Source organism: Dasypus novemcinctus, chromosome 1 (genome assembly GCF_030445035.2).
Source record: "Dasypus novemcinctus isolate mDasNov1 chromosome 1, mDasNov1.1.hap2, whole genome shotgun sequence".
NCBI lineage: Eukaryota > Metazoa > Chordata > Mammalia > Cingulata > Dasypodidae > Dasypus > Dasypus novemcinctus.
This window is the reverse complement of record NC_080673.1, coordinates 92,373,913-92,393,695: the sequence shown is the minus strand read 5'-3', so window position 1 is coordinate 92,393,695 and position 19,783 is coordinate 92,373,913. Positions and strand designations below refer to the sequence as shown.

At 37.3% G+C, this 19,783-nt stretch overlaps 1 pseudogene; it reads left to right on the top strand.

The window, feature by feature from the left end:
* Positions 1-4,708: 4,708 nt before the first annotated feature.
* Positions 4,709-5,438, top strand: LOC101411760 (small ribosomal subunit protein uS3-like; annotated as a pseudogene).
* Positions 5,439-19,783: the final 14,345 nt, after the last annotated feature.

The window sequence follows — 19,783 nt, the reverse complement described above, 5'->3', positions numbered from 1 at the left end:
ACTCTGACAAGGGCATCAAATGCGTGCAGTGAGGAAAGAATAGTCTTTTCAACAAATGGTACTGGGAAAACAGGATATGTACATGCAGAAGAATGAAGTTAGACTCCTACCTCATACCATATACAAAAATCAACTCAAAACGGATGAAGGACCTAAATAAAAGAGCTAAAAGTACAAAATTCTTAGAAGATAACATAGGGACAAATCTTCATGACTTGGGAATTGCCATTGCTTCTTAGAAAAACACCAAAAGCACAAGCAACAAAAGAAACAGTAGAAACATTTGATTTCATCATAAGTAAACACTTTGTGCATCAAAGGGAATTATCAAGAAAGTAAAAGAATAATCTTCAGAATGGGTAAAAACAGTTTTAAACCATATATAGGATAAGGGTTTAATATCCAGAATATATAAAGAAATTTTACAATATAACAACAAAAAAAACAACACAGTTTTTAAAAAATGGGCAAAGGACTTGAATAGATATTTCTACAAAGAAGATATACAAATGGCTAAAAATTACATGAAAATATAGTCAACATTATTAGCCATTATGGAAACACAAATTAAGAACATAGTGAGATACTACTTCACACCCAAAAAGATGGCTTATTATTTAAAAAAAAAAAAAAGAAGAGAATAATTATTGGCAAGGCTGTAGAGAAACTGGAACTCCAGTGCATTGTTGGTGGTTTGTAAAATGGTGTGACCACTGTGGAAAGAAATATGGAAGTTCCTCAAAAAAGTTAAATATAAAATTACCCTTTGACCCAGCCATGCAACTTAAAAGTATTTATCAAAAGAGAAGGAAAACAGGGTTGCAAACAAATACTTGTGTACCAATGTTTGTTACAGTGTTATTCACAACAGCCAAAAGCTGGAAACAACCCAAGTGCCCATCAGCAAATGAATGGGTAAACAAAATGTGGTATGCAGATACAATGGAATATTATTGAAAAGGATACATGAAGTTATGAAACATGAAAGAATCTTGAAAATATTATGCTCAGTGAAATAAGCAAGACATGTAAGTACACAAATTATATGATACCACTTATAAGAGATGATCAGAAACAGCAAATTTGCAGAAATAGAAAGTGGAATAGAGGTTACAGGATAGGGAGAGGAGGGATAAAAGGGGAATGTGTGTATAAATAAATTAATTAATTAATATATAAATAACAAAAGAGACAGGTGCTCTAGGAGAATATTGATTGTTCCTAACTGGCAAGGTTAACAGGTGTTGACCAATTCCCTGGAATTCTTTCCAGGTCACTGAGTATATACTCAATTTAAAAAAAGAGAGACTATCATTCATTTGTCCTCCCCAGCAGCAGAGGGCGCCAGACATGAGGGATATTCTGTAAAGATTTTCCAAGGGTAGAAAAAAAGATATAAAAATAATCTTACTGGAATTGATTTACTGAATAATGAAATTATGAAGTAATAACAAAGATTGATAATGAGGCAATAAAATGCAAAAACAAGGTCAAAATTGGTAATTATCCTGCTAACTTCACTACACACAGTCAGAATGAATTTGAATGGACTAAATTATCTAGTATGAGTGACTAGATTTTTCCTTAGTGAAACAGTCATACTTTCTCTTCACTTTGCTTATAATTTGAAGTGGCTGATTTATCATGTTTTTCCAGTGATGTTAATTCCTACAGAACAAATATTTTCTTAAAATACTTCACAAATAACTCAAAATTTTGTGCTTTACAGATTCATTAAATAAACTTTTAAAACACATTTTTCTTCAGGATAGCTCTTTCTAAAACCACTCTATTTATCTTACAAGTGGAATCATAAGTTTGGGACTGTTTCATTTGCTATGGAAAGAACATAGTATTTTATTACAAAGGACACCAAAAAGGCCTTTAATTCTGGTACTTCTTACCCTTGAGTTATAAAAACAGGCTAGGATTATAAGAATACGGATGGAAGGAAAAAAGATTAGAAGGCAATGTTTATAATCTTAGGCACAACTACACCCTAAATTAGCTACAAAAATAAATCTTTTTAAAAACACTGCACTCAGAACTATGATTTTAAGCCATTTTCTTTTACTTTGCTTTGCCTTTGAAGGGCAAAAAAACTCCTTGAACTTTAAATAGCTTTTAAATTTTAGCTCTACCCTTTCATTGAGTTTGTCAAGCCCCAAAACCACTATCTGTTTGATACAAATAGCACTTGTAAGATAGACCTCTCACTAACCCGGCACATGTCGTTGCCAACTGCCATTTCTAGAGATAATTGCTGTGTTAGTGACCAAAGGGTAAGTCATAATAAACCCAGTAGGCAGAACAAAGGCTGAGAGAACAAAACTCTGTTACTTCCCCAATCTCTATCTTTCTTTCTTATGTTGAATTCTTAAATGCCCTAAAAATTGGAGACTTGGGGCTAATTTAATCCTGCCTTCAGAAAATTGGGCAAACGGCTACATTAAATCTCATAGGAAATCTAGGTCACCAGGTATTAATGCAATGATTGTAAAATGAAAAAATACAATCAAGTAAACAAAACTAAAATTCAGAAAATGTGGACTGCATTAAGTATTTCACACATTAGAATCATATAGAAAACTTTTGAATAGTACCAAATGCCTGGCCCCAACCCCCCTGAGATATGATTTAATTATACTGAGATGGGGACTGAACCCTGAGAGTTTGAAAATCACCAAGTTGATTTTAGTGTGCAGCCATGGTTGAGAATCACAGGTCTATGTCTTGCCAAATAAATACTTGAGCATATTTTTAACCAAAGGAACTGATTGCGCTAAAGCAATGAACCTTTAGTAATGACCTGTGTGACATTAGGACCTGTGCTAGGTTCTGAAGGTAGAAAAATATAAGAAAATTAAAGATCTCATAAGATACCTGCATTCAAGTTCCTAAAAAAATAATATTTTAAAAAGCCTTCCATCATTCTTTCCTATAAAAGGAATACTTACAAATATACATTCCTTATATAGAAATCTTTTTTAAAGTACCAAGCTTGACTTGAAAAAAAAAAGACATAATTTTTAAAAGGAGAACATAAATGGCAACAATGATTAAACTATTTACTAAAAAGAAATGACGACTGATGGCTCTAGGATTCAGGTTCTCATCATCTAAAATCTTTGGAATTGTCCACTGTTCCTATTAAGATGTATAGCTATGCACCGTCACTAACTATCCTGCTGGCACTATCACTAACAACGCTGCTGGCGGCAGACGAGGATGTTTTATTGGGCTCTAATACACAGGTATTTAATGTATACTAAGCACTTTATGTACTAGCTCTTTCAATCCTCACAATTGACTTATTTATTCATATTTTAAGAATGAGAGGACAGTAACTAAGCAAATTTTTATAACAAAATTTTATAAGCAAAATTTTATAACTTACCCAAGTTCACAGAATTAGGAAGTGGCAGAACGAAAACCAAGGTTCTTTAGTTTTCTTTTTTCTCCCCTAATTTGGAAATTGAATACATTCCAATAATATTGCTCATTATGGGAAAATTCTGAAATAAATTCTGAAAAAGTTGAAAAGAATAAAAGGTTATCTCCGAAGGATAACTGCTGAAGATATTTTCATGTATTTCTAGCCCATCTTTTTGTTGTGCTTTTTACACCAATACCTGGGCTCTTAAGCACCTTTTAAATTCTGCTACCCTCCCCCATCCCCCTACTCCCTGTGTGCCCTTTAGAGTTGCTTAGTCATTGTCTATCCCCCAAACCCTTACTTAGATGCAAATACACACAAAGTTATCAACTCCCTTCCTACTTCCCCATGGTTATCTCCTCTGCCCTGCCCTTTTTAAAGCTGGCCAAGGGAAAGAAGCAAAGTCCAGATAACCAGATAGACCAAGGATTTCTTCAAAACACAACAGCTGTGGGAAACTGTCCTCCAAGGCTCAGAGTGTAGAGACAGAAGCTGTTATCAAACCAAGCCTCTTGAGAACGGATAGTGTGCAATTGGGACTCCTTAAAGCTCAGTAGGAATCTAATGAAGTATATTTTAATCTAATAAGCATACACACATATATAAATATACATTCATACCTATACATACACAAACATGTACATATATACACACTCACAGACACACACATATGTAAGGGGGTCCGCGGGAGTCGCTATCTCCCTAGTGACTTCCTTCTGAAATTTCTGAAGTTCAAATTTCTACATTGTTAACAGAAGTGTAGATTACAGTGACTTCTGTGAAGGACATTTTACAAATAGTTATAGGAATCTAAAATATACTTACTCTTTAATCAGCAGTTTCATTTCTGGAAATGTATCTTTAGACCTACTCAAACAAGTGCACAAAAAAATATATACACAAGGTTATTAGTAGAGTATTGTTTGCAATAGAGAAAAATTAGAAAACAATTAAATGACCATCAGCGAGAGACTACTGTGGCTGTTGGGGACACAGAAGTGGTGCCTGCCCTCACCGAGTGTTCATTATAGTGGACATCTGACTTACTCTGCTGTAGCTGCCTTAGTCTAAGGCACATTCTGTGAGTTTGCATTCTGGAACTGCTCCATTCCTTTCTCAGATGGTATCACTGACATATCATAAAATTAGTGTTTTTTTAATGTTGGTTCAATAGGAACAACTAAATGGAGAGCACCAGCTAAGCCGTGTCATTATTTATTTTGTTTAAATCTTCCAAGAGTGCTTTTCCTTTTGGCCACACGCAGCGGCAAGATGGCGGCGCAAAGTGCCCAGAAGGGGAAGTTTATGGCTGATGGCGTCTTCTCTGCTGGACTGAACGAGTTTCTCACTCCAGAGCTAGCTGAAGATGCCTACTCTGGAGCTGAGGTTCAAGTTACACGAACCAGGACAGAAATCATTATTCTGGCCACCAGGACACAGAATGTTATTGGTGAGAAAGGCCGGTGGATCCGGGAATTGACTGCTGTAGTTCAGAAGAGGTTTGGCTTCCCTGAGTACAGGGTAGAGCTTTATGCTGACAAGGTGGCCACAAGAGCTCTATGCGCCATTGCCCGGTCAGAGGGTCCGCCTTACCAACTCCTAGGAGGGCGTGCTGTGTGGATGGCCTGCTATGGTGTGCTGGAGTTCACCATCAAGACTGGGGCCAAGGGCTGCGAGGTCTTAGTGTCTGGGACAGCGCGAGGACAGAAAGCCAAATCCATGATGTTTGTGAATGGCCCAATGATCCACAGTGGGGACACTGTCAACTATTACCTTGATAGCTGTGTGCCATGTGCTGGTCAGACAGGGAGTGCTGGGCATCAAAGTGAAGATCATGCTGCACTGGGACCCAAGTGGTAAGATTGGTGCTAAGAAGCCCCTGCCTGACCATGTGAGCATCGTGGACCCCAAAGATGAGATCCTACCTATCACTCCCATCTCAGAACCGAAGGGTGGGAAGCCAGAGCCACCTGCCATGCCCCAACCAGGTCCTATTGCTTAAAAGGGTTTTCTTGACAGCTGGATCTGGAGCTTGGATGTTATTCTATAAAGACGTTTAATAAAACTTTTTAAAAAGGCAAAAAATAAAAATGCTCCGAGTGCCATAAAATTAATCTACCTCAATTTTTCCCCCTAGAACTCTTAAGATATATTTTTGTCTCCCCCAAGGGGCAAAGAATCCACATTCTCTCTTTGCCTTCCATATTCTCTTGCAATGATCATAGTAGTTGGGTATCCAAAGCAGTCTTACAAAAAACAGAGCTACCATCAGGGTCCTTTTGAATTTCCACGGCTTTGAGAAATTCTGGAAATAGGAGGAAAAGAGCAAGATTCCTTCATAGCCTCTTTTCCCAAGCATAGGTACAAGAAGAAGTTTATAATGTGTAAAATACTCTGAATGTCAATCATTTTGGAATTGGAGGATAGTGTATCTTTTCAAAAGGATTTAAGCAAGAACTATTGTTAATCTTTGAATGAGGATTATAGCCAGCCATTGTGTCTTTTCTGGAAAATTACTCCTTTTCACTAATGCAACTAATCAGGAAAAAATGGGAAAGATCAGATCAAAATCAAGGTCTAGATATATATTTAATTTGAAAAAAGAACAATTATATTACTTTTATATAGTAATAGGTATGAAATCTCCCATAAGGATCATTACAAAAATTTTAACAAAGGATATAAGTATCCTTTTTAGCTTAATACATTAACCGTTATGGTGCTTTGAAGATATATGTACCCCAGAAAAACATGTTCTTAAATCTCATTCATTCCTGTGAGTGTAAACCCATTTTTCACAAGGAGGATCTTTTGATGAGGCTTCTTCAGTTAAGGTGTGACCCACTTCATTCAGGAAAAGACTTATTATTATTACTAGAGTCCTTTATTAACAGAATACATGGGGGAGTGGGGGGTGGGGAAGCCATGGAAACAAGAAGCTGAAATCAATGAAACCCAGAAAAGAAGGGAGAGAACAGCAGATACTGCCACATGCCTTGCCATGTGGCAGAGGAGCCAAGGATCTCAAGCAGCCAGTCTTCAGGAAGAAAGCATCACCTTGACGATGCCTTGATTTGGACATTTTCTCAGCCTCAAAACCATAAGCCAATAAATTCCCATTGTTCAAGTGTGACTATTTTATGATATTTTCTTCACGCAGTCTAGGAAACTGAAACAACTATATAAAAATTAGGCTGCCAGCGTTTGAAAATAATGTGTTTTAAACATTCTGTAACATCTTACAGCCACTATAAACTTCTATTATAAAGCCATTTTGACATGGCAAGGGGAAACTTCAGAATAACCAAATCAACTAAATTATTATAAAATCAGAATTAGCAAAATTGTAGCCTTGGAAGAGATCTTAAAGTTTATGTGATCAAACCATCCAACATTCTATACCATTCCTACAAGGTAGTAAACATATAATTGTTGAGCACATACTATGTGCCAGGCCCACAGTAATTGGTTTCTTGCTTATTCTGAAGAAAATATCCAAAGATGGTAACTCCCCATGTCCCAGGCCAGCCATTCCTCCTTAAACATCACCAGCCATGAACTGACTGCAATTTATCTTCTGCTCCCAGGAGCCTCTGAAGTGTTCTACCACGATTTTCATCAGCCTTGTTATTGCAAAATTCAATGTCATAGTTTTAATTTCTTATTGAATGAACTACCTAAAACACTTGACACTAAAAACTGCACCTTTTGTGAAATTCTGGTCTAATTTCAGGACTTTCCTCCAAATTAGATCAGATCTCCTTAGTTAAAAACTATTATAGCCTATCTTTTTCCTATAGAACTCTTATCACAGTTTGTAAATATGTACTTAAGAGCATGGACCTCAGTGTTAGACCATCTGGATTCAAATCCTGTTCTACTAAAACTCACTAGCTGTGTGAACTTGGGCAAGTTTCTTAATCTTTCTGAACCTCTGTTTCCTCATCTGTAAAATAGAACAATAATGGTACTTACCCCACAGGTTGTTATGCAGATTAAATAAGTTAATATTTATAAAGCACTTAGAATTTTTATAACTGAGAAGTAATAAGCACAATAGATTTATTTGATTAAATTTTGTGGTGTCTACTAGAATATAAATTCCATCAAAATAAGAGTCATGTCTATTCTGCATACCATTTTATGTCCACTGCTTAGTTCTTTGTCTTGTACATCAAAATCTTCATTGAATGTGTGCAGAAATAAATGCCCAAGTAAAGAAAGGATCAAATAATGTAGTGAGGCTAGGTATTATTGTCTCACATGAAGAGTGCACCCACCCAGGGATCATCCCATGCCTGACATAGTGAAAAACACCTATTCTAGACAATTTCCCAGGAATATTATTTCCTTCTTTACAGCACTCAACCAGCTGCCCTTGCTCTCTTCTCCTGACTTTCACCTTCTGGTGACATAAACTGAGCTTTGAAAAATGATTCCAACCCTTCCATTCTTAGCAACCCGCATAGATACCACTCTTTTAGCATAATGAATGGGCTTCATCTTTGTGCTAATTTTTGCTCACTGGCTTGATTTTGGTGTTTCCTCAAAGTCTTGCCTTCTTCCGGCCCTGTAGAACCTCACCAGCTGGTCTAATGTTCCCCCTCTCTCCTCACCAGCTTTTGAAATTCGGAGAACAGAAACTTGAAAAGACTAAGTAATTTACCCAGGGTTCACAGCTGATGTGTGTCTGTGCTGACCCTGGAACGTAAGTGTTCTGACTCATGATGGGTGATGCCATTTAAACTCTAGAGTTCGACGGTTCTTTGAAGGTTAAGAAACTAGGCAATCTACTGCTAAGAGTACATATTATTCTCTTTATATCTCTGAGTTAAGATCTTTCCATTCTGTTCAGATTTGAAGATATGGCTCCTGTTCAAGATTTGCCTAGTAGTCGTTTGATGAAATCAGCTCTGCATTTGAAGCTCTACTGTGTTTTTGTTGTTTCTTTTTCTGTCATCTGTAAAAGGGAGCACATGATAGCATTTAGATCCTGAAAAACACTGGGACTATGCCAGACATTATTTGGTGAAAAAGAAGATTTTAGGGGGTACAAAAACAGCACTGCTATAATATGGCGGCAAAGGCTCTAATAATCTCTAGGTTAAGAGATAGTAATAGTATATGGGAGGGAAGGGATAACAACAAACAGACCTTGCCTAAATATCTTAGAGTGGTTTCTTCATGTAATAGTTAACCATTAGGTTGTTAATATGTGCCCACAGTCAAATATCTGGACACAGAAATAAAATTTGAAAACCACTACATAACAGATTAATGGGTACTGAATGAATTTATCCTTTCCTGTCCATTTCCTTCAAAAATAACTATTAGTAAAACCTGGTTGAGAAAGCAGAGTTCTTGGCCTTTAAAAGTCAAGAAAATTAAATACTACAAAAACTAAGGTCAAAGATCAAAAGAAAAGCTCATCAGTTAAATCATCTCTCACTTTCTCAATTTCCTCTCTGGATAGTTCTAGGGGAAATAAAGCTAGAAGTTCTTATCAGTTATATGTAAGTAGATTCTATTTATCCAGACACAAGTCATTCTTTAAGCGTCAAATGAAAAAAGAGGTAGTAGAGTTAACTCCAAATTACTTGTTTTAAAGGATATCATTAAAATGTTTAAACTCATCTAAACACACACATACACAATCACACGATACTTTGAAATAATATTCAATAATTTTTTATAAATGTTAATTTTGTGGTTGAAGTTTCCTCTGGGGAAGCTATTTACAATCTGTGTGATGTGAGGGTAAAAGTTTAAAATATTTGATCTAAGAGACACAACACCTCAGTGGACTAAAACCAATAATGTCTATTTTCCTCTGATTTCACAGAACAGAGTAAATAAATGGGCTGCTCTGCTCCGCAGTCATTCAGCGATCCAATTTAACCCAGTCTTTCTAGCTTACTTCACTTGCCTTTCAATAAACTTCTTGCTGCTATCTTCCTTGCTGTTCCTTCTCAGTCTGTATTTTTTGCTGGTTCCCCCTCATTCTCCTACCTCTAAAGTCAGGGTACAGAATTCATTCCTTGGATCATTTCTTTTTTTTTTTTTCTGTATCATTCACTCCTTAGGTGATCTCATCCAGTCTCATAACGTTAAATAAAATCTATATTAATGACTTCCACATGAATATTTCTCCTTTGGATCCCTCTCCTGACTTGCAGATCAATATTTCTATGGTCACATGACGTCTCCAGTTAGATACTAATAAGCATTACAACATTAGCATGTCCAAAACTGAGCTACTAATATTTCCCCAAAACTTTCTGCAGTCTTCCCAATCTAAATTAACAATTCTATTTTTCAGGTTCCTTAAGCTAAAATACTTGATGTCATCTTTGACTCTTTTTTTCCTCTCACATCCCACATTCTATCCATCAGCAAATCCATGTGACTTGTCCTTCAACATGTATCCAGAAATCAACTGCTCTCTTTCACTGTCATTATGTTGTTTTTGTCATTAATTTGCTCTCCCTCAGTTTCCTGTAATGACCTAATGCCTAGTCAACATTTCAAGTCTCTCTTCTCGGCTTTACTTTTTTTCTCCTTAGCATTTATTTCTAACAAACTATACATCATACTTATTTACCGTTTTTAATTGTCTATCTGAGTTCAGTGAGAGCAGGAATTTTGGTCTCTTCTGTTCACTGATGTATTCCTAGCATTTAGAATGTTGACTGCATGTAGAAGACCCTCATGCATAGCTGAAAGAATGAATGATTCTTGTTTCTCCTCCATCCTCTGGGGTGTTTTCCTCATCTGCATGGTTGGAGCTAGGTCCCAGGCCAGTCCATGTTTAGCAACCAGAGAAGGAAAATGGACAAGCTTACATGCAATAGTTTTAGGATCTGAAACTGGAAATGGCTTCATCACTTCAACTCATATTCCATGAGGAGAACTCACATATCTGGTCATATCTAGCTGCAAAGGGGTCACCATAACTAGTCAACCATTAACCATCTAAAATCTATAATTTAGAAGAAGGATAGAACAATCTGGTGGACGGCTGGCAGCCTCCACCTCATCTGGTATTTACAAGAGCCCATTTTATCCTTGGTGACCAAAGAATCAAACCACTTCAGAGTCTCAGAAGTGAATTACAGGCTGCAGGTAGATGGAACTCTTCAATAATGTGCAAGCCCAGGAGTATTTTATAAAGCACTGATCACTTTTTACTCATTTAAGCGTAACTGAGGCAAATTTGAAAGGTTCTGCCAAGTCTCAGCCATTCTTACTAATTGCTTTAGACAGAAACTGCCCTGACCACATGGACCATATCTTTATACTTTTATTATTTTATTGCTTAGTTAGTGCAACCTGCAAAAGTTGTGCAGAAATAATAATGAGAACTAAAGGAAAGAATAAGTGTAGGTAAAAACTCTTGAAGTAGTATGATGTAAGAATTGGAGTTTTCTATTCTTTTCTCCTCAATTAGTAGAACTCCTAACCAGTAACAAAACATTAGACTAACATTCCTCCACCTGATACAGTTTCTAACAATCTATGAAATGCTTCTGGGAGAACAGCAAGGTGGAGAAGCAGGGGTGTGGAAAAATCTACAAATCAAAGTCCAACCTTAGATCCCTGCAGGGAACAGAGTCTAAGGTAGTGAAATTCATCAGTAGACTAGACCTAAAGATATTGCTCTTTAACCAAAGTTTTAAAAGAATTAATCCTTTTGACTTTTGTAAAATTAATTAATTGAAGTTAATTCCCAGAGCTATCATATAGAGTTTACATTCTCACATGTAAGGATTTAAACAGCAAAAAAAGCATTTGTTAATGAGGCCTAATTTTCAGCAAATAAAATATATTAAGTACCTGAAAATAACAATGGTTCACATCAAAATGGTTTATTCCTGCATTTCTGCAAGAATTTATGGTATTTTTAGGCAATGAATTTGTTTCTTTGCCAAAGTTTCCAAAGAAACAATTTCAAAAAGACTATACTTTCCTCCAGTTTACACCTATGGCCCATGATGTGTATTCAAATAAAGGCAGCTGGTGGGGGCAAGGTGAGAAGATAAGGCCTTTCAATTGTACACTTAAAATTACTATATCAATTATTGTAATTCCCAAATAGCTCAGCTTCCAGATACCCTTTTCAAACACCTTCTCTTCTTTTCCATTACTAACAGAATTTTAGGTTTTATCTGACTTATAATTGATTAACTTATATAAACCATTAACATAGGATATGCAAAGCTAGTTTTTAGTTATTATTTTAGAGCAGTTTTTCTTTCTTGATTATTGCTTTATCAGAAACTCTCAGTTTATTGAAGAAGTTATGCAGCCTGATGCTGTCAGCATTTACTTGTTTTTGTTTCTAAGGACTTCACAAACTTTTATTGGAGATTACAAAGAATCTTCATATGAAGTAAGACTCAATAAAATAGAGAAATCAAATGGCATTTTCCACTTTAATAATATCCTAATCTACTTAAGCTGTGTGACAATTTGATGCTATACGTACTCCAGAAAAATGTGTTCTTGAATTTGATCCATTCTTGTGGTGTGAACCCATTGTGGGTGAGACCTTTTGTTGAGGTTGCTTCAGTTAGGGTGTGGTCCACTTCAGTCAAGATCAGTCTTAATCCTATTACTGGAGTCCTTTACAGACTGAGTGAAATTTGGCTGGAGAGAGGGAAAAAACCACAGGAAGAAAGAGGCTGGGCATCAAAGGAACCAGGAAGAGAAGAGGGAGATCAGGAGCTGCTTCTATGTGCTTTGCCATGTGACAGAGGAGCCTAGGATTGCTGGTAACCATCCCCAAAATGCCATAGTCTTGGGGAAGAAAGCATCACCTGGATGATGTCTGGATTTGGACTTTCACTTAGCCTCAAAATTGTAAGCTAATAAATTCCCATTTTTTAAAAACCTTGTCCATTTCATGGTATTTGCCTGAGCGGTCAAGGAAGTTAAAACAGCCTGTGTTTTAGTCTGGTGGGATTCCAAAAGCAATATGCTAGAAAACAGGTTGACTTTTACAATGGAAATTTTTTAGCTTACAAGCCTTCCATTTTGAGGTTGTGAAAATGCCCAAATCACGGCATCATCAAGAAATGCTTTCTCCTGAAGACCAGTTGCCAGTGATCCTGTCTCTGTGCTCTCCCTTCTCCTCTGGGCTTTCTTGCCTTCAGCTTCCTGCTTCTGTGGCTCTCCATCTCTCTCTTAAAGAGGATCCCAGTAAGAGGATTAAGACCTACCCTGGGCCATGCCTTTCTTAAGTAACCTAACCAAAAGGTCCTACTTACAATAGGTTTATATCCACAGGAATGGATTAGCTTTAAGAACATTATTTTCTGGGGTCCATCCAGCTTCAAACAGTCACAAGCTGTAACACCAAACAAAGCATGAGCACAAATTGTAAAATCAGAAGAGCTGTCTATACAAATCTTAATAAAATAGTGCTTAGCATGGTCACAGTAATTGTTTTCCTCTTTCTTAGCACTTCTCAAATATTGATTAATAAGTCCTTAGCCCAATATTTCCTTTTAGAGGTTCATCCTTAAACAGTTAAAATAATGCCTAAATCGTTTCTTAGGTATCAAATAATTGAAAGAACAAATTAATTTTTGAAATGATTAAAATATGTTGCCAAGCTTTTGGAATCATTTGGACTCTGAATAAAAATTAGAATTTAACTCTCTCACCTTCATGCCTTTTCCACAGCTGAGGGTACTAATTTTTCTTTCACTCTAGTATGGAATCATCACTTTTAGAACAGGCCTCAATGTGCAATCAAGAGTTGGTAAGGGGAGTGGATGTAGCTCAGGCATTGAGTGCCTTCAGTGGTTGAGCACCTGCCTCCCATGTGCACAGTCCTGGGTACTAACCTTGGTACCTCCAAAAAAAAAAAAAAAGAATTGGTAATGATAAGGTATTTACTTAACACTGAATCTGTAGTGGTTTTGTCTATGTCACATTTTATGATTAGACTGTCTAGCCCAACTGGCAACATCTAGCCTCTGTGGTCTAAGACTAGCAAGGGGATAAGAATGTCCTGGCTATGTTATCCAGAAGGCAGACTTCACCGTGCTGTGGCAATTAGCATTTGAGAAATATTTGTTCACTCCTTACACTGCTCAGTTCCATAGATCCAGCCAGCATTTGGCAATGATTTTTTAATTAATTTTCTTTGTGGCCATACTTCTGTCATATAGGTTATTATTATTTTCCCATTTTTTTCAAAGATTAGGGAAGTGAGATAGAATAAAAGTTATTTTTTTATGAAGTAAAGCACACTAATAGGTATTATAATTATTAATCAGATGTCCTGCTTTATGACTGGAAGTTCTCACTCATCTATTGAACCATGGGAGCAGTGTGCAGGGTTCATACTTATGTGCATTCCTAGCACATTTTTGTTCTCATTCTCAATCTTATGAAACAATTAGTCCATTGCTTTCCAACCCATTCAGATTCATTCTGTAGCAGGCATTGGTAATATTTGCTTAAAGCCAAGAATTTGTTAATTTTCTGATCAAATACACCCATAAACACAATAGATCATATTAGTATAATCCATTTGGTGGTCTGTAAATAATGCTTTTATGCTACAACTTTCCCTTTTATTTTTATTTGATGTTGAACTCACATAAACATAACTAGAAATGCTAGCCCTTTTTTTTCCTCTACTAGTACATAGGGTTTCCCTGGTTCATTGAGGTTGTAGGCTTTGAAACATGATTGTGCATATGTTTTCCATATACCAAATTCAAAAGAAAAGAAATGAAATGAAAATCACATTGAATTAAATACTTAGAAAAAACCATCTTTTAATGTATAAGCGTCTTGGGATAATTGTTAGGATCTTAATCAAAAACAAAATCCCCGCCCAGGCTTTGCTAATGTGGGCAGAACCACAGGCATTCTATGGAATGTGAAAGATTTTGCAACTTGGTATTTTTTTTCTTTTTGGTACTCTTTCTTAAGAAACATACAAGAGAAACTTCTTTTCAAGCTTAAGAGAAGGGTTCAGTGAGTAAGTTGTTTAAACTTCCTTCACATGTCTTGATTTGAGGGGTAAAAGGGAGGAGTTTCCAAGGAGAAACTCTCTTGGTGCAGAATGCTGGGTCAACAATTGTCTTCAGATTGACCTTTCAGTGGGAACCCTCTCTCTTCCCTGCCTTTGCCTTCTTGGATGTTTGCATAAAGATTCATGGCATCTGACCTTTTGAGGAGATCCTATCTATGTGCAGTATTTTGCTGCATAGTTATACACCTTTTTTACAGCCTTGATAAAGCACTGTCACTAGCATTGACAACCTACAAAATGCATTATGGAAGGTGACCATGTTTGCCTGACGTTGCACCCAGACTACATTCCAATCCCTGTTCACATGGGAGAACCACAACTGACGGCACCATTGTTCAAGGCAGTAGCTGGGCAAGCCCACTCTCCATCTTTTCTCTGCAGGTCACTGGCAAGCACACCCCCTTCCTTAGCATAAAATTTCAAGTCCTCAGCATGGTCTACAAGGTTCTGAATGGCGTGGCCTCTGCCTACCTTTCCAGCTCCAGGTCTTACCCATTTCTGCCTCAGACATCCTGCTTTCTTTCAGCTCCTCCTTAAAAGAGAAGAGTTCTTCCCTGCCAAGATCTTTCCAGTTCCTTCAGCCCAGGACACTCCCCATCTCAAAACTCATCTCCCACCCACCAAAAACACCAAACACACAGACACACACATACGACACACTGTTTGTTAGCTAACACTGCCCAGCCTTCAACCCTTAGCTTAATTGCATACATTCAAATGTGGCCTTCTCCGACCCCCAAATCTAAACTAGGCTTTCTTGTAACAGTGCCTCGAAGTATGCTATATTTCCCTTTCGCAACACACAACATTATTTGAAAGTAAGTATATTTTTTAAAATTTTATTGTGGTAACATATAATCAGCATAACATTTCACATTTTACCACGTTCAATAATACATGTCAATGGTGTTAACCATATCTGCAATGTTGTGGTACCATCACCACCATCGATTACCAAAATTTTTCCATCACCCCAAACAAAAACTCTAACCGTTAAGCAATAACTTCCCATTCTCCACACCCATCTCACCCCTCGTACACAGTAAACTTTTTCTATCTCTGTGAATTTGCATATTCTTGTTATTTCATATGTGAGAACATACAATATTTGCCCTTTTGTCTCTTGTTTATTTCACTCAACACGATGACTTCAAGATTTGTTCATGTTGTAGCAGGTATCAAAACTACATTCCTCTTTATAACTGAATAATATCCCATTGTATATCATGGTAGGTTGAGTTATATAACTCTACCTGAGGTGTAAACCCATTGGAAAGAGGACGTCTTGAAGACATTATTTTTAATTAAGGAGCAGTCAACTGAATGAAGGCGGGTTATAATCTGAATTACTGGAGACCTTATAAACAGAAACTCAAAGTCATAGAAACCAAAAAAGAAGGGGACATTGCTATGTGGTGGGAAGTAAAGTACAAGCCAAGGAACCCCAAGGATTGAGAGGAGCTAGCACCAGAAGTTACATTCTTCAGAGAGGAAGCAAGCCTTGCCAATGCTTCAAATTTGGACTTTTGGCCTCTGGATCCAGGAGTCAATAAATTCCTTGGTTCAAGCCAACCCACTGAGTGGTATTTGTCATAAAAGCCTGACAACTAAGACATACTGGGAAGTGGACTTGGCCCAATGGATAGGGTGTCCGCCTACCACATGAGAGTTCTGTGGTTCAAACTCCGGGCCTCCTTGACCCGTGTGGAGCTGGCCCATGCGCAGTGCTGATGTGTGCAAGAAGTGCTGTGCCACTCAGGGGTGTCCCCTGTGTAGGGGAGCCCCACACACAAGGAGTGCGCCCTGTAAGAAGAGCCGCCCAGTTTGAATGAAAGCGCAGCCTGCCTAAGAATGGCACTGCCTCACATGGAGAGCTGACACAACAAGATGACGCAACAAAAAGAAACACAGATTCCTGGTGCCGCTGATAAGGATAGAAGCAGTCACAGAAGAACACACAGCGAATGGACACAGAAAGCAGACAACTGGGGGGGTGGGGGTGGGAAGGGGAGATAAATAAATTAAAAAAATAAATCTTAAAAAAAAAGACATATTTGTGTATACCACATTTAGTCTATCCATTCATCTGTTGATGGATGCTTGGTTTGCTTCTACATTTTGGCTACTGTGATTAAAGCTGCCATGAACATTGGTGAGCAAATATCTGTCTGAGTCCCTGCTTTCAATTATTTTAGGTATATACCTCAATGTGGGAATGCTGAGTCATATGGTAATTCTAAACATTCTGAGGAACTCCCAAACTATTCTACAAGTGGCTACACCATTTTACATCCCCACCAACTATGCACAAGGATTCCTCTTTCTCTGCATCCTCACCAACACTTGTCATTTTCCATTTTTAAAATAATAGCCATTTTAGTGGATGTGAAGTGGTATCTCATTGTGTTTTTGATTGGCATTTCCCTGATGGCTAATGTTGTTGAGCCTCCTTTAATGTATTTTCTTTTTTGCCATTTGCATATCTTCTTTGGAAATACGTCTATTCAAGTTTTGGACCCATTTTTTAAGTTGCATTGCTTATCTTATTGTTGTTAAGTTTTAGGAGTTCTTTAGTTATACTAGATATTAAACCCTTATCAAAAAATGGTTCCTAAATATTTTCTCCCATTCTGTAAATTGTGTCTTCACTTTTTTATTTCCTTTGATGCATACAGTTTTAAAATTTTAATTAAGTACAATTTTATCTATTTTTCTTCTGTTGCTTGTCCTTTTTAAAAAACATATACTTTTTAATTTTTTTTAAAGAAACTTAGATTACATAAATGTTACATAAAAAATATAGGGGATTCCCATATGCCACACTCCCTAGCCCTCCCATATTTTCCCACATCAGCAATAGCCTTCATTAGTGTGATACATTTGTCACAATTGATGAACACATCTTGGAGCATTACCACTAAGCAATGATTATTATTTATATTGTAGTTTATACTCTCTCCTGCACATCTTTGCAAGTTATTATGTGATATACAATGGCCTGTATGAGCCATTGAAATGTCATTCAGGTAATTCCCAAGTCCCCAAAATACCCCTAAATCATGTTGCTTGCCCTTTCAGTGTAAAGTCTAAGAACACATTGCCTACTATAAGGTCCTGAAGAAATTCACTTACTTTTTCTTCTAGGAGTTTTATAATTTTAATTCTTATCTTTAGGTCATTGACCCATTCTGAGTTAATTTTTGTATATGGCTTGTGATAGGGGTCCACCTTCATTGTTTTGCTTGTGTATATCCAGTTTTCCCAGCTCCATTCATTGAAACGACATTGAGTTGACTTGGCATCCTTGTAAAAAATCAACTGGTCGTAGATGTAAAGGTTTATTTCTGAACTATCAGTTCTATTTCATTGTTCTATATGTCTGTCCTTGTGCCAATACTACATTCTTTGGGTTACTATAGCTTTGTAATAAGTTTTGAAATCTGGAATTGTGACTCCTACAAATTTGTTCTTCTTTGAAAGTATATATTTATTTCGTGACTCGGTTTCAAAGTTATTTTCCTCACAAGAATAATAGCAAATTCCATGTAGAGGGCTGGGTCTCTGCTTGCTTACCACAGTAGTCCCTACAGCTATCATGTAGTAAATAATAAATACTTCTTAAAAGAATGAGCTCTACCCGTATGTTGCATGTGGGGAGAAAAGGTTTCAGAATAGTGGCCAACTACTTTCCAAAGGTTCTAGGTCCCTGCCCTGTGATGAAGGTTTTGAAAAAGAACAGATGGCCCTTTAATTGTCTTAGGGCTGGCTCATGCCCAAAGATCACTACCTGCCCTGAATCACTTAACTATCCTTCAGAAAAGCAACTAGTTCATTTCCTGTTTGGTTCTAGCAAGAGGGGGCTAGTAGAGATAGGACACAAAATCCTTTTATGTGATAGTTAGAAAATATTTATAGGTTTCTTTCCATTCTCCACACAGTTTGTACATTTTTCCACTTTCTTCTGGCCACCTTCCTCCTTAGGCACAGTTAGAAGACAGTCCTGATAACTATTGTTACATCTCAAATACTGTTAAGTGGAGTAGTAGAATCCTATCTTCTGTAATGTCTCAAATGAAATTGTTACATGTTGTTAAGCCTGAACTACAAGGGACTGCATCTTACAAATTCCAAGTACAATACTTCATCTATGGAGTTCTCTAACTAGAAGAGTTTAATGTGCGCTATGCTACCCGATAGTTGTTGCCCTATGATCTCCTTATGCCAACATGGGGTAAAGCATGCTGAAGCTAGCAGTGTCACTGGTCCTGGTATTGAACAATGACAGTCTTATCTCACGATCTTCTGAAATTCCTGTTCATACTATGCTATATCAGCATTATGAGAATACTGCTCAGTTAATGGAAGAGGCCGTCTCATGTGAGGAACTCAGTGGCCCTCTGTGGGACATTGTCCTGAGACCAGTAATAAGCCTTAACCTGGGAAGGCAAAGGGTTGTGTGTGTCTACTTCCCAACTGGCATTTGACCTGTGGTTGCAGCACACCTGAGACACCCCAGAGCCTCCTCTAAGGCCATAAGTATGACTAGTAGCAGTTTACAAATAATATATTGTTAGAAATCCTCACTGTAAGCCAGCTGACTTTACAGTTCTTGGGCCAATTGTTTTAAATGTAATTCCCTCACAGTTCTTAATCGGTCTTGCCATGCATAATTTATGACTTCTATTTTTTAAATGCTATCAGAAATCCATAAAAACATAAACACACTTGCTGTTGAAGTTGTCCTCACAGCCACTGTCATCCCGTGCCATGCATGTTATCCTTTTCAAGAGGTAATGAGAAGATCTGATGTCCTTTTTATGTCAGTTGTTTTAGTTTACTAAAAGCTACTGGGAACAATATACCAGAAATGAGTTGGCTTTTACAATGAGAATTTATTCGGTTTAAAGCTTACAGTGCTGAGGTTGTGAAAATGTCCAAATGCAGCCTTCATAAGGTGACGCTTTTCTCCCTGAAGACTAGATGCTGGTGGTCCTGGATTCATCTCACATGGCAGGGCACAATGGCAAAATCTACTGGTCTTGGTCTCTGCCTTCTCCTCTAGACTTTGCTGCTTTCAGCTTCAGACTGCTCCTACTGTGGATTTACTCTTTCCTGGGTTCATTGATTTCAGCTTCTGGAGGTTTCTCCCTGTCTTTGCAGCTTTTCTGTGTGTCTGAGGCTTTTTATTCTTCCATTTATAAAGGTCTGCAGTAAGAGGATTAAGACCTACCCTTGGTCATGCCTTACTGAAGTGATCTAAACAAAAGGAAAGTCCCTTAACTGAATCTAATCAAAAG